The 12,051-nt window shown below is 46.2% G+C and overlaps 1 protein-coding gene and 1 long non-coding RNA gene across 4 annotated transcripts in view; one reads left to right on the top strand and one right to left on the bottom strand.

Annotated features, from left to right (window-relative positions):
• Nucleotides 1–4,488, bottom strand: part of LOC111752843 (uncharacterized) — a 33,333-nt gene extending 28,845 nt beyond the window's left edge. The window contains exons 1-2 of the long non-coding RNA XR_002787737.2: nucleotides 4,364–4,488; nucleotides 3,232–3,439 (exon numbers count right to left, since the gene is read on the bottom strand). This is a non-coding gene — a long non-coding RNA (uncharacterized LOC111752843). The remainder of the gene's footprint in view (nucleotides 1–3,231; nucleotides 3,440–4,363) is intronic.
• The window catches only part of SORL1 (sortilin related receptor 1), a 195,255-nt gene that overhangs the window by 6,222 nt on the left and 176,982 nt on the right, over nucleotides 1–12,051 (top strand). The window lies entirely within an intron of this gene.

Below are 12,051 nucleotides of genomic sequence, written 5' to 3'. Positions count from 1 at the left end.
AGTGCAGGGATCATGCATCTTGGTTTTCACTTGTGTTCTTTTCAAGAATGTTCTCTTTATATGCTGTAAAATGAAGTTAATAGTATGCTTAATAAATTGCTCTGACACCTGGGATCCAGGAGGCAGATCCTAATAGCAACTGACATCCCAAAGCAAAAGGTGTATGTCGTGGGGACATTTTATTGTCAGATTGTGGTCTGTGACAGCCATCTTTGTGTTGTCATTGTTGAATCCCAGGGCAGAGAGAGATGAAGCCAGCCTTGTACAGTCCACTGTATTGAGGGGACACAGGGACATTCTAATAATCCCCAGAGCAGATAATCCAAAAATAAAGTATGTGCCTTTGCTGTGTATTTATTTAGTCTTTTTTTTTTTTTTTTTTAAAGCATCAGTTTAGCTTCCTAATTAAATGTTGTTTAGGGCAATATTAAAATGAATATGCATTATTTGAGCAGAAGCCAGCTGATGGTGGAGCAGGCTGGCATAAATGTGCTTGGGGAAAGCCAGTTGGGAGTTTAGAATTTTTGGCAATAATTCATATTCAGGTAATTGAGAGCTGACTACATAAAAATGTGTTAAAGCTGCCCAAGGCCAAAGATTAGAAGCTGAGTATCTTCTATCACACTGACCTTTCTTCTGTTTAATTAGATTTAGCTGTGATGGAAAGTAAACGAGAGACCATATTGATTTGAATATTTGGGGATCAGTGTTTCTCTAGAGGAGCCCCTGGGTGGTGCCAATGGTTAAAGTGCTGAGCTGCTACTAACTGAAAGGCTGGACATTTGAATCCACCCAGAGGCACCTTGGAAGAAAGGCCTGGTGATCTACTTCTGAAAAATCAACGATTGAAAATCTTATGGGGCATGGTTCTATTCTGACATCCTTGGGTTGCCATGAGTCAAAATCGGCTCAATGACAACTTACTAAAAGAATTTATCTGGAAGTGGTTTGGGCAGTAGGTGTGTGAGGTAGTTTCTTGATACACACAGGGCCTTCCTATGCATTCTCAAGGTGTGCCGGAATTCGTTGGCAGATGACATATTTAGTCCGGCCACGTAGATGTGGAAATCGATTTCGCTCAGTTTGAAATGAGCCACAGTTAATTTCGACCTAATTTATTGGTTTATCGACCTGTAAACCTTGGGTCTTCGAAGAAGTGGTGTGGGCAGCCTTCTAGCTTTGAAGTGGCTGATCATGCTGAAACCAGGAACTGATGATGGGGGTACCTTTCAGGGCTGGAAGGTCAGCATCCTGGGCTTCTTCCTGTATTACTGTGAAACCCTGATCCTCCAAAGCCATTTTTGTATTGGAATGTGGGGAATGCTTTGTGCATTTTGGGGTGGGTTTCATAAAAATAGGACTTCATGACAGTAATGACCATAATGTTGTTGTTCATTGCCCTTAAGTTGATTCCAACTCATGGCAACCGTGTGTGTGCAGAGTAGAACTGCTCCGTAGTGTTTTTTCTTTTTTTTTAAATTGTTCTGTGGGTGAAAGTTTACAGAGCGAATTAATTTCTTGTTCAAAAATTTATGCACAAATTGTTTCCTGACATTGGTTGCAGGCCCTGCAATGTGTCAGCACTTTCTGTCCTTCCCCCTCGGGTTCTCCTTGTCCATTCTTTCAGTTTTCCTGTCCCTTCCTGCCTTCTCGTCTTTGCTTTTGGGCAGATATTGCCCATTTGGTCTCGTATACTTGATTGATCTAAGAAGCATGTTCCTCACCTGTGTTATTTTTTGTGTTCTAGGGATTGGCTTCAGTTCTGAGTTAGAAGGGTATTGGGGACCATAGTCTCAGGGGTTTCTCAAGTCTCTGTCAGACGAGTAAGTCCGGTCTTTTTTGTGAATATGAATTTTTTTCTACATTTTTCTTTCACTCTGTCTGAAACCCTCTATTGTGATTCCTGTCAGAGTGGTCAGTGGTGATAGGCAGGCACCATCTAGTTCTTCTGGGCTCAGGCTGGTGGAGGCTGCGGTTCACGTGGTCCTTTAGTCCTTTGGACTAGTATTTTCCTTGTGTCTTTGGTTTTCTTCATTCTCTCTTGCAAGCTTTTAAGACTCCAGAGGTTACTCACCAAAGTAGGAGGTAGAGCATTTCTTGGTGAACTATGTTATGCCAGTTGACCTAGATGTGCCCCCGAGACTATGGTCCCAGCCCTGTCAGAAGCAGATTGCCAGACCTGTCTTCTGAGGCACCTCTGGGTGGGTTTGAACTGCCAAACTTCCTGTTAGTAGTTGAGCACTTAAAAATAATTACAAAATTTTATTATCCACTGGGCAATTGTTAATTATAATAGTAACCAAAGACAAACCAAATCTGTTGCTGTTGAGTCAATTCCAACTCATAGTGACCCTATAGGACAGAGTAGAACTGCCCCATAGGGTTTCCAAGGAGTGGGTGGTGGATTTGAACTGCCGACATGTTGGTTAACAGTCAAGTTCTTAACCACTGTGCCATCAGGATTCCGTACTGGTAACGGCCCATCCCATATTACTGCTGTAGCCAAGAGGTGGCAGGTCTTAGCTTCCTGGCCTCGTGGATCCTATAACACAGAGCTGCCCAACAGATCTTTCTGTGATGGTGGAAGCATTCTATGTCTGTGCTGTCTATAGCCACGAGCCATATGTGGCTACTGAACACTTGAAATGTGGCCAGTGTGCCTGAGGAACTGAATTTTCTTTCACTTAATTTTAATTAATTTAAATTGAAGTTTGAAGAGCCATAGGTGGCAGTGGATTAGTGTATTAGATGGGGCAGGTTGTGGGAAGTCTCCTTTTTCCAGTGCTAAGGCAACCTCCACCTCACCCAAGAGAGAAGCTGCGGTTACAGCAAAGGCCTCTGTTTGTTTTGGTGGCACAGACTGAGGGAAGCAGAGCAAGAGTTGAGGGCTGTAGGTTAACCCCAGGTTTTGGTGGCCACTGACTGCAAGTTGAATGCTGGAGACAACAGCCTTTCTTCTCTAGGTAGAACTGTATCAGGGAACCAAAGAAAGGAATCTCCCTCCCTCAGTAACTGAGGTGATGAAGGCCGACCATTCACAAGCTAACCGAACCTCTGTGCGCTCACTTCTGACCAGGCCTTGCACAAACAGCCCGCCTGTATCCTGGCTCTGCTGAGGTGATGTGCAAATCCTTTGCCTTCTGTTTACCAATGAAAGATGTAAGTAGCGACTTAACTGTGGGGCCGTCTTCCCACCCCTGCCCTCTGCTTCCTGTGCTCTTGTTGACTTACCTCAGTGTAGCTGGGTCTGTCTTGCATCCCTCCTACCCTTCAGGCGGGCATGAAGACAAACAGCACAGGCGTGTGGTGTTCATCATTGCACATACACCTCCCCACTTGCAGACTGGCCCTTTAACTTAGCATGCCATTGCTGTTGCTGCCGCTGCAGGCTTTTGGCTTGGAAAATCAGGACCCTTCACGATGATTTATCTCCAGTCCCCTGAATTAGATTAAAAACACAGCTACGAATTCTCAGAAAGGCAGCCTGATGTGATTATATCCCAAATCTGAGTGGCAGACAAGGGCAATAAAAGATGTACGTCTATCAAATGTGTTGTGTGATGGGTGAGGGCCAGTGTGCTGTTTGTTGTCCTTTTTTTTTTAAGTGGACTAGGTAACTGGTAATCCTTCTGTTATTTAGAAAAGAGATCAGCTTATGGAGTAGAAACCCTCTTCCCCCAAATAACTGTGGATTGAAGAGGGACTTGAGGGAAAGATGGCTAAGGTGATTGTTATGTGGAATAAACGTAGGGTTTGACCAATGAGCGGGTCCTGCACTGGGATTTTAATATGCTTGTGTACTGAGGGGAATTCCATCCCACTTTGGTGTCCTGGGGAGCTGAGGAAGTGTCATATGAAATTTTTAGTTCTTAGGAAGCCTCTATGGCCAGAAGGGGATTCCCTAGGTGGTACAAACGGTTAACGAGCTCAGCTGCAAAGGGAAAGGTTGGAGATTCAAGTCCACCCAGTGATACCTTGGAAGAAAGGTCTGGTGATCTACTTCTGAAAAATCAGCCACTGAAAATCCTCTGGAGTACAGTTCTACTCTGACATACATGGAGTCTCCACGAGTGGGAATCGACTGGATGGCAACGGGAGGTGGTGGTGGTGCCCAGAAGGAACTGGGGAGAGCTGGGATGATCTGGTTGAGCTTGGCCAGCCTGGGTTAAAAGCAGTCTCAGGAGCAAGGCTAGTTCAGGGAGACATCAGGTCGGTGCCTCAGAGACGAGAAGTTTTGCCTGAAGCTGTGGGGCTTGGAGTCTAAATAGTAAAGAACTCTTTTTCTATGAGCCCAGGGGTTGCATGGGAGACAGTCCAATGTGGGTTTGCCCAGGGGAACCTGGGGAGAAAGGGTAGTACTTACAGATCCAAGGATCCCAGCCGAGGAACCTGCTGATGTGAGGGCGTGGGACAGAGTGGAGATGGACGAGTGGCCTTTGAAACTGGAAGTGTTTGGCAGAGACGTGAGTGTTTTAAGCTCGTGCTCAATGAATTGAGTGACACGAGACTGTGTACCTGCGGTTTCCTTCATCTGTATATATTTTGTTCTCTGAAATTCTCTCACTGCAGAGTAAAAAACAAATAAACCAGGCGGTTGACTGTGCACGTGGTTTGCTGAGTTTGGCAAGGTGTGCTGCTGGTGCCGTGGTGATAGGATTACCGAAAAAACAAGGCCGAGGCCTTGAGTGTTTAGAGAAGAAAAATCAAGGAGTGGGTGTGGAGGGTTGGATACAGGCAAAAGAACGAAGCAGGGGAGTCAGGCTAGTGGAGTGGTGCCTGTGGGGCTTCTGCCCGTCGCCTTGCCCACCCTGCCCTCCTGGTAGCGCAGGAGAGCGTCTTGTATTACCAAGAAACGCACCCTGCTCCACTAGCCTTGTTCACAGCTTCTTTCATAGAGTGGTAAAGAAGCCACTGATAACATCTTGAAGCCTTTGGTTGCAGGTTGTAATGTTGCAGTTTTTTTTCTTCGGGGTGAAGAAAGTGCTAGAAGACAGTGTAACCTTTCCATTGGAGCCTTGGGACCCAAGGTTGAGTTTCCCTCCGGTCTCCGTGCTCGGCTGTGGAATGAGGTCTGAGCTTGACTTGGGCTCATGGTGTCTTTTCATTTTACATACGTCATTGCTTGCTCTTAGGCCTCATAGCTCCAACCCCAGGGATGCTAGTAATAATTGTTTACCTGGAGCCGTTTTGTGAAGAATGGCTTATTTTGGCAAAGAGCAACTTGATGATAATGAGAAATCAGATTTTAGCATTTTGAAGTTTATAAAATATGTTTATGTATAAAATCTCATTTGATTCATACAATACTTCTGTCAAATTGGGAAGATAAGAATTATTATTATTCGAAGTCGTGTGGTGGTTGTTAGCTGCCCTCGAGTCAGACCCCAACTCGTGGTGACCCCATTCACAATGGAGAGAAATGCTGCCCAGTCCTGGCCATCCCTGTGATCGGTGGCTGATCCGACTATTGTGATTCACAGGGTTTTCATTGGCTGATTTTTTGGAAGCAGATCACCAGGCTTTTCTTCCTACACTGTCTTAGTCAGGAAGCTCTACTGAAACCTGTTCAGCATCATAGCAACACATAAGCCTCCTCTAACAGACAGGCGGTGACAGTGCACAAGATGCGTTGGCTGGGAATTGAACCCAGGTCTTCTGCATGGACGACGAGACTTCCACCACTGAACCACAACTGTCCTCTCTCAGAGGTATACAGCTAGTAAATGTAGCGATCAAGACTCAAACCCAAGCGTTCTGACTTGTTTCAGATTTACTCTGCCGTACTTCCTCTCAAGTAATAGTGAAAGCCTTGCTTTCATGCAGGGACCCACGGCCTTTTGCTGTGAAGATTTCTCTCCTCCTGCTCCCCACTCCCAAAAAAAAAAAAACAACTTAGAGATTATGTATAATTCTGCCTTCTCATTGGCTCTCAATGTTCTGGCTACACTGATTGTCTTTTAACTTTTCGAATGTGACAGGCCCCTCCCATTCCTGGCCTTTGCTCTTGTCCCTGGTCTTGTCTCTGTGCCCTCCTCTCCAGCCTCTTTTGTATGTCTTGTCTTCAGGGAAGCCTCACTCCCCACATGAGAGATCAGTCCTGTGTTAAACAGCTTCAATTTAATAATTATTTGTGGAATGACTTGTCTAATACTTGTTTCCTCTACTACTTTCTGAGCGCGAGGCTTTAGCACCTAGGTCTGCCTGCTGTTTTCCTCGCACCGAGCACAGGGCCGGAAACCCTCGTGGTGTAGCGGTTAAGTGCAACGGCTGCTAACCAAAGGGTCACCAGTAGGAATCTGTCAGGTGCTCCTTGGAAACTCTATGGGGCAGTTCTACTCTGTCCTATAGGGTCGCTATGAGTCGGAATCGACTGGACGGCACTGGGTTTGGTTTTTGTTTGGTTTTAGCATAGGGTCTGGTACATAGTTAGTGCTCAATACATATTTATTGAGTGAACCAGCGGAGTCAGGGAAAGTGGGTGGTCTGGACCAGCCTGAAGAGCTCATAGAAAAAGCTTTGGGTCTACAATCGATACTTACGTTGGCGAGTCCTGGCTTAGGGTGCTCACGTTGAAATCCCACTGTGACCTTAATCTCATCTGCAAAATGTGGAAATTGGTTTAGATGTTCTCTGCGTTTCCTTCTGGCTCTGACACTTTGTGCTTTTTCTTACTTACCAACAGGTACATTAAGGGGTGATTATTTTCATGATAAAGAGATTTTTCACAGGCTTTTTTTGGTAAGGAACCCTCCTGGGACAGCAAAGCACATTTGCTAAATGACAGAGTGTGTTGACCAGGAAACGGTGAACAGGTTCTCCCTGCCAGTGGTCAATCAGAAATGAAGATATGTCTCTCTCTACTGATACTGTAAATCGGGGACAGTGTAATTATCACACCCTCAGCAAAGAGAAAGGAAAAGGCCTAATTTTTTATCCATAGGGAGCCGCTGGCTTCAGTGAAGGAGACTGTTGTGAAATGCTGAGGTTTTAGTTCAGGGTCATTCTTGGACTTGATATTTTATCTCAGAGAAGTCTCTTCTCCATCACTTTATTTTCCCATCTGCAAAATGGGCAGCCTGCATTTATCAGCAGAGTAGTTACTGAGTTCTGTGGGGGAAGCCTCCTGCCCAGACACAAAAGCCAGATGCGTGAGCTGAGAGAACACGAACAGGGCCTGTCTACAGGGAGCTCAGAAACTGGATTTCGGCTCTCCTGAGGTGGAGTCCAGGGAGGATAACGAGCCTACTAAATATAGTGAGAACACAGTCTTCCGAGGGGTGACACTGTGGGGTAATTTACGTACCTAGCATTTAGGTCAAGCAAATGAGTGCTTTGAGAAAACCTTGTTATTCTTGGACCTTGAAAATCTGTCTTTGGTTTCCTCAGGCAGGTTGTATAGTTCGGGAGGTTTAGCTGCTGCCTCTGTCCTCACAGTTGAAGGACAGGATATTTGCTTTATGCTTCATTGTAGAATTTTAAAAATGCTTCTTTGTAATTCACTGTGAATGAAACAGAGAAATGAACCAGCCGGCCTTATTTCTCCTCCTTGTGCTGTTTTCTCCCAAGAAGCTGTGTGGGAGCAGTGAGGATTATGAGCTGTGGGTGTCTAGGACAGCCTGATCTTCAGATTGGAACAATTTGAAAAGGTAATGGCAGGAGAAGTGAATGGAGATGATGTGTGACCCGCTCCCTTTAAGGATTCCCATCCCCCTGAATAAGCTTCCGTGACTGTACAGGTTTTGGTGGTTTTATTGTAAATTCAGTATTGGTTCAGACTCGTACCACTGATTTCCCTGTGCACCGTAAAACCAAAACCAAACCAGTTGCTGTTGAGTTGATTCTGACTCACGGCGACCCCACGTGTGTCGGAGTAGAACTGCTCTGTAGGGTTTTCAGTCACTGATTTTTTCAAAGTAGATCATCGGGCCGTTCTCCCACGGTACCTCTGGGTGGATTTGAACCGCTACCCTTTCGTTTAGTAGCCAAGCGCTTAACCATTTGTACCACCCAGGGATGGCTGTAACAGGTAAGAAATGATTGAAGAGCCTCAAAGGGTGCTTGGCACATAGCAGGCCTCAGTTGGTAGGAGAATGCATGAGGAATCAGTGTCTTCATAAAACAAGCAATTTATTTGCTTTCTTTCTATTGATAACAACCCAGGGCTTGGGAATTGGGTAGCGGCAGATTCTTCCTTCACTCTGAATAACTGGAGGCAGATATTTAAACTCTTTGGATCACCAGGACCTGCTGGGAGACTCAGAGACAACATACAGGGTGATTTGGACCTGTTTGAAAAGAGACACGGAGATATGTGAAGGTGTGGGTGGCGGCAATTATTGTGAGCTGGGAGGTGACACTGGCCAGAGCCAGCGGCTTCTCTGGCTGGGACTGGGAGGCCTGTGCCGGCGCAGAGGCCCTGCAGCTTCCCCGACAGCTCTTGAAGGATTGCTTTGGCCAGAGACTCAGTCCTCAGCCTGCCTTCTCTGTGACTCATTCTAGCTGCATAGTTTGGTAGCATGAAGGGTCTAGATGAGATGAAAGAGGCAATTCTTAAGACTAGGAGCTTGTAGGGACTGGATCAACACTGGAGAATCATACTGTTCTGTGCAGGTCATTTTTTTTTTTTTTTAATTCATTGGGGGAAATCCATATAACATTCCCGTTTTAAAGTACACAATTCAGTGGCATTTAATACATTCACAGTGTTATGCTACCACCACCTCTGTCTAGTCCCAAGATATTTTCATTACTCCAAAATAAAACCCCGTGCCCACTAAGCAGTCACTGTCCACTCTCTTAGCCCCTGGCAACTTCCAGTCTGCTTTTTGCTTCTAAACATTTAACAATTTTGGATATTTCCTATAAATGGAATCATACAATATGTGACCTTTTGTGTCTGGCTTCTTTCACTTAACATAGTATTTTTGAGGTTCATCTACTCTGTAGCAGTGTCAGGTCATAGAGTTTTAACATCAACTTAGAGTGCCAGAGAGGCAGTGGTGGTTCACTAGTAGAATTCTTGTCTTCCATGTGGGAGACCTGGGTTCTGTTCCCAGCCAGTGCACTTCATGTGTAGCCACCCCTGGTCAGTCGAGGCTTGCCCGTTGTTAGGATGCTGAGCAGGTTTCAGTGTAGCTTCCAGACTAAGACAGACTAAGAGGAAAGGCCTGGCAATCTACTTCTAATGAATCAATCAGCCAGTGAAGTGAAAACCTCACGGTCTGATCTGTAACTGATCATGGGGATGGTGCAGGACCAGGCAGCGTTTAGTTTCGTTGTGTATGTGTTTGCTATGCTTTGGGAGCCTTTAGCAGCTAAGAACAACAAAGTACCAGAAGACACCCCCCGCCCCCACAAAAAAAAAGGGAGTAAGTCTCTCCTAGCCACTGTGGTTTGGTTTCAGTCAGGTCTTACCAGGAGGCCCCTAGGTGGACTGGGTTCATTATTCCCCTAAATAACGGGACAATAGAGACACATGGAGTCTTGGAGTGTGTCCTCCAAAAATACAGATTCCTGGGCTCCAGTCAGCGGGATTCTGAGTCAGTAGGTCTGAGGTGGATCCTCACAGACGACTGGGAACCAGGCTTGGGAGCCTCTGGACCAGGCGACTTCTGGGGAGGCCCTTCTACCACCCAGGATTACCTTGACTCTTAATGACCTGACTGTGAGCCTGGCAGAGACCCGAAGCACCCCAGAGATGCTGCTTGTTGTTGGTGATGTCTAGGTTTGAAGATTTCCATGGTGTACAGTTTTTCTCCCGTTTGCCTTCTGAGGGGAGGCTCTTGGCCCCCTCCCTGCTGCTTTTACAGCTCCAATTAATTGTGTCTCATTTATCAAACTCCAGCTTCTGCTCTCTGTGAGCTGGGGGTGGGAGAGGAAAGGTTGTTTCCGCCCAGGGTTGTGATTATAACTGACTGCACGTCAAGGTTATATTACTGGAAAGGCCACCCTCCCACACCCTCCCAGGCCAGCGTCTTCGGGTTATGCCACCTCCACAAGGCTGTTGGTGGAGCAGGCGAAGCTGATAAGAGTGATCTGGAAGCCTGCAGCAGTCCCGAGAGGGCTGGTGGCTAGGGAGAGGAGGCAAAAGGGAAATCTTTGGGAACAGGAGAGGCAACAAACAAACCGGAAACCACCGATAAGGGCATGGGCGTGATCCCAGGGACCTGTAGGCTGTTCGTGATTGTGGGGGCTGCCCTGGGCCTCTGGTTTCTTGGTCACATTCTGTGGAGAGCTAGCAGGAGACTCCTGATTTGACACCATTTTTTTTTTTCTCTCTGTCCCCTGGGGAGATGGTGCTGGAGGCCCAGGGTGATGGTGACGGTAGAACTCATTTCTTTGCGTTTACAAGTTGTATGGCCTGCCATCCTGCCTGCTGGTCTGCTTCCTCTGGGCACAGGGATCTCCTGTGGCTGACTTTGGGCTTGTGCTTTGGAGGGATGGACACCTGGCCTGCTTTGGGGATCAGCTGTGACCCATAGTGGCTCACCAGGAAGTTACTCACATGATCAGGATGTGCCCATTTGGGAGTCTAAGGAGCAGGACTGTTTGTGTCAGTGCCTAGTGACCCTTTTACAAGCCATTTCTTGCCAGGGATTTTTTACCCCCCACTAGGCTGCTCTTTTTTAGTTTGCTGTTTGGAATACAAAGGGTATCTAATAAAAAAATCTTTTTTTTAAGTGTTTTCGCCAAGCTGGCCTCCTAGGCTTTCTTTGTTAAAAAGAAAAAGGCTTCGGTTATTTCGATGCTTGTCCTCTGTGCTCTCCTCACCCCTTCACCTCTCTTTGGATTGGTTGAGGGGTCTCGTAAATCTCTTTTCTCCCAGTAGAAAGACTTCACTGAGTTGTTTGCAGACCCCTTTCCCTCTCTGATCACTCACTGAAAGCTTTCTAACCAGTTCAAAGTATTATCTGATGGTTACCTGCCAGAGGGGCCAGTTTTGACAGGCCGTCTTTGAGGATGTCCAAATTGAATATTGGTGGACTTTTTCATTCCAGGTCCTGGTTGAACTTGGGCAGTTCTTTTAGTTCTTGCTCCTTTATTGTGTTATTGTTTGTATAGCTCTCTGTCCATTCCCCTGGCTCCAAAGGAGGTCTCTGGGTGGCGCAAATGATTTGTGTTCGACTGGGGGCACAGTGGTTAAGAGCTTGGCTGCTAACCAGAAGGTTGGCAGTTTGAATCCACCAGCTGCTCCTTGGAAACCCTATGGGGCAATCTTACTCTGTCCTGTTGGGCCACTATGAGTTGGAATCAACTCAATGGCAACAGGTTTGGTTTTGGTTTTTACTAAGCTAAGGTTGGTGGTTTGAACCCGCCCAGTGGTACCTTGGAAGAAAGGCCTGGAAATCTGCTTCTGTAAAGATTTTAGTCAAGAAAACCCCATGAAATGGTTCTACTGTATAACACATGGGGTTGCCACAAGGCAGAATCAACTGGAAGGCAACAGGTTTTTTTCTTTTTTTTTTTTTTTTAAGGCTCCAAGGGTGAGGATGCTTTTGGAGAGAGAAGACTTCTAGCCTGAACTCCTGGGTGTCAGTGCCAGTGGGCTTCTGGTCCTCATGTGCTTGCAGATTCTTCCACAAAGCTTGGCTGGAAGGAGAGAGGGGCAAAGGGAAGGCTGGTGGAGCGCCTTAGCTGTTTTCTGTCTGTAGCTCTTTGGGTTAAGTAGTTTATTGTTTTATTTTCACTTCTCTGGTGATGCTTGCCTGGGATTATATACCTGGGAATGGGAAGGGACATTTGGGAATGCCTTTTTTTTTTTTTTTTTATTGTACTTTAGATGGAGGTTTACAGAACAAACAAGTTTCTCATTAAACAGTTAGTACACATATTGTTTTATGATACTGGTTAACAACCCCGTGACATGTCAACACTCTCCCTCCTCAGCCTTGGGTTCTCCATCACCAGCTTTCCTGTTCCCTCCTGCCTTCTAGTCCTTGCCCCTGGGCTGGTGTGCCCCTTACAGTCTCGTTTTGTTTTATGGGCCTGTCCAATCTTTGACTGAAGAGTGAACCTCAGGAGTGACTTTATTACTGAGCTGAAAGGGTGTCG

This window comes from Loxodonta africana, chromosome 15, assembly GCF_030014295.1.
Source record: "Loxodonta africana isolate mLoxAfr1 chromosome 15, mLoxAfr1.hap2, whole genome shotgun sequence".
Lineage (NCBI taxonomy): Eukaryota > Metazoa > Chordata > Mammalia > Proboscidea > Elephantidae > Loxodonta > Loxodonta africana.
The sequence above is the reverse complement of the archived record's forward strand: the minus strand, read 5'-3'. Positions and strand labels throughout refer to the sequence as shown.